The following is a 3,693-nucleotide window of genomic DNA, read 5'->3' as shown; positions in this document are numbered from 1 at the left end:
TGACATAAACTCCACTCCGGTTCCCTTCTTAGAAATATGCCCCTATATGTCTTAACCATTAACGTTTTCTAACATATGCTTATTTTTATATTGCCTTCTATATGCTTTTTTTTTTAATTTAATATAATGTAAGAAATAAAACAAATATGCTTAAAAGATATAAATGATATAATTTATTATATATATAAAATTCATTAATATATAATACTATGCCACCTTTTAAGAATTTGGTATTTAGAAAATAAACCAATCATACTCCGGTTCTTCCAAAATTAGAAGTGCAATGTTGACTTTTTTTTTTAGTTAAATATATTTATTTTTGAGTTTTAAATTGGTAAAAAAAATATTATATTTTCTTTGAAAAATTAATAAAAAATTATTATGATTTATTATTATTCCTTCATAAATTATTAGAAGAGAAAAATGGTGCCTGATTGGTTTGAACTTTACTTCAAAGGTCAAAAGTATCAGGAGGTCTCAGGTTCAAATCCAAGGAAAAATAAAATCCCCTTGTGACCATGAAGGTTCAAATGTGGTGACTCTGGGCTATCTGCAAAGCAGATGGTCGTCCTGGGATTAGACGGCCTCGCTTAACGGGTTCGATATCCAGGTTAAAAAAATATTAGAACATTGATTCTCTAAAATAGAAAAAATAACAGACTGTAATATTTTTTAAATTTAAAGAAATATCAAAATGATTATCATGAGAAATAAATATTTTTTAATTGTATTTTCATTAATAAGAAACTGTGACAATCAAATTTATAAGAGAAAAAATCTTTCATTAAATATGTATAATATTTTTAATCATATAAATAATGTTGTAATCCTTAAAATAAAAAAAGACGCAGTTTAATATAATTTTTTTAGAGATTCCAAATTTTGATTCTTACTTTTGGATATATGTTGGAGTAGATGTTATAAAGGTTTGTTTGTTAACAATTCATATACTTGATGAAACTCACAACTTATTCGGTTTAGCTGTTTGTTGTGACTTATTCGGCAAACTTATAAAAGGAACTTTACGTAGGAAGTCAAAAAAAATAAAAAAATAAAAATAAAACTGCTCATCCCGATTAAAAAACACGCTTCATCCATCTATGAAAACTTTTTTCCGATTTATATACACAAATTAATCCACAAAGTCAGTTTATTCATATAAACCTTAATAGAATACCAACCAAACAATGCATTATTCTTAAAAGTCATCTGATAAGTTATTAATAGAACATTGTTTTGATTATAAGGTTTTAGCAATAAGCATTAAATATGTGTCCATTTTCCCTGTTCAACAATGACTTAAGTGGTACTTAATTATCTAACCACCTCTTACTTTGTCTTAATTATCCCTATTAAAATATCATTTTTACAAGTAAAAAATAAATAAAAATGGTGATTGGATTTATATGTTTTTTTGAATTTCATATCTTGATTAAAATATTCATGAACCTGGATATCCAACCCGCTATGTGAGCCGACTAATCTCAGAACGACTACTTATTTTATAGATAGTCCAAAGTCACCACATTTGAACATCCATGTAAAAAAAGCGAATGAATCCAACTTAGAAGGAAGGTATGAAGTGGTAGGCACATACACATATCCTACACATGCTCATGTCAAAAGATGTTGCAATTTAAGATATGAAATGACATCCCAAAAACTTTTGGGTTTAATTATACTTGTTTACCCTTTATTCATTTATATATGTTTTAATTTCTAGTCAAATTATGCATGTTTTAATCCACTTAGAACCATGTTATGTTATTTTAGAGGTCGTTTACTAAACGCACATCCGGGTAAGCGCTTACTAAGTCACATTACTTTAGCGGATGAATATATAATAAAGACCAAAAATCTTATTCGTTAAGAACGAGACAAGAACCAAGAGTCTTACCCGGTATGTGAGACCGACGACTCTTATCACGGTAAGCGCTTATTGGGTAAATTGTTGTATATGATGTCGTTTTGCTGGACTAAAATCTCAATCGGTAAGTAAATGATAGTGTTAAATTTAATTGGTAAACGCTTACCGGGTAAGTGTATGGTAAACAGCTCCTTAGAGTCTCTCTTTTATCCGATTTGATAATTTCCGATTCTGACGTCTGAAGTAAGCTAGAAAAATGATTATATGGGACAAAGTATGATAAAGAATGAATTTTTTTGTCCTGCCAAAATATGTGATTTTTTTTAATAAATTACTAAACTATAATATCAGATTAAAGTCTAAAAATTTGCACAATTTTTCATTAACCTACCTCTTTATCCCAGTACATTCATGTTCAATCTTGACATGCGTTTGAAATATATTTCTTAAAATAATTTTCATATAGTATACCTTTAAATATACATTTAAAAATAATAATAATAATAATAAGTCATGTTTAATCAATTAAGTTAACGGTCAGATTATCATTTATTAATTTAATTATCATTTATTAATTTAATCATGGATAAAATCAACTTACAGCTCAAACTGAGTTACATTTGACAAATTCAATTATAATAAAAAAAATTAACGATTATTTTAAAAGAATAAAATATTATGTTTAGTTAAATGGTTACTTTAATTTATTAAAAAAAACCTCCATGATATTTTTAATTGAACAATTATTACATTTCATTTTCAAAAATCAACAACAAATAAAATACATGACCAACTTTTTTGGACACACAAGTTAAATATATAAAGAAAACAATGAAGTTGTGTTTAGTGTGTAAATATATTAATACGTAATATATGAATATAATAATATTAAAAATGCAATTTTTTTATTTGAATAATATAATAAAAAATATGCAACATGCATACAAGACACTGATGTGGATTAAGAATTTAATGAAAATGTGTATGGGTTGTTAGAGTTTCTGGGTTTTTCGTGGTTACGATCACTCGAATAGATTTTTAGATCGTGTATAGAGAAGCATTTTCTGTAAAATCTGTATTAGGGTCATTCAAAAACTCACTCTTGTTTTAATGCAATAACAATCGAGTATTTTTCGTGAGATTGCTTTCTGTTATGTCTATATATATATATATGTGTGTGTGTGGATAAAGAAATTATTTTTTATAGGTAGTTGATATAGCAGTTAAGAGAGGTAACATGTGGTTATATAAGTGATTACAACTGCAAGTGTTCATTAGGGGTGTTTAAGAAATCGTTGGACCATTCGAACTAGTCGTACAAAGTTTATCCAGACCGTTTGAACGGTTTCACGGTCCGGTCTAGTATGAAAAATAGTCAAACTGTTCGGTATGATATGGTATGCGGTTTGAATATTTTTTTTGAACGGTTTGGGCCGAACCGACCACAAAAAGTACACGTGTGCTAATTATAATTCGTTTTCATCTTGCAGGGTTAACTTTGTCCAATTAAAAAAACTCGTCTCAGACATTAATTCCAAAATCTGTCTAAAATTGACAAAATCCTGAAATATGTCTAAAATTAAATGCAAAATTCTAAATCATTCTTTAACTTGTTCAATATTTGTCCAAAATTCCAACTATTGTTGGTGCGCTCGTTTAACTTTTTCTTAATTTGCTCAATATCTTTTTTTAATTTTAGATACAAACGTTTCTTTTATAATTATGTATTCTATTTTTGTAATAACGTTATATTTGTTGAAATTTCATTTTAGATATATATATATATATATATATATATATATATATATATATATATATATATATAT

This window comes from Cynara cardunculus, assembly GCF_001531365.2.
Source record: "Cynara cardunculus var. scolymus isolate 2C chromosome LG 12, CcrdV1, whole genome shotgun sequence".
In the NCBI taxonomy this organism is placed as follows: Eukaryota; Viridiplantae; Streptophyta; class Magnoliopsida; order Asterales; family Asteraceae; genus Cynara; species Cynara cardunculus.
Note: the sequence above shows the minus strand (reverse complement) of the source record.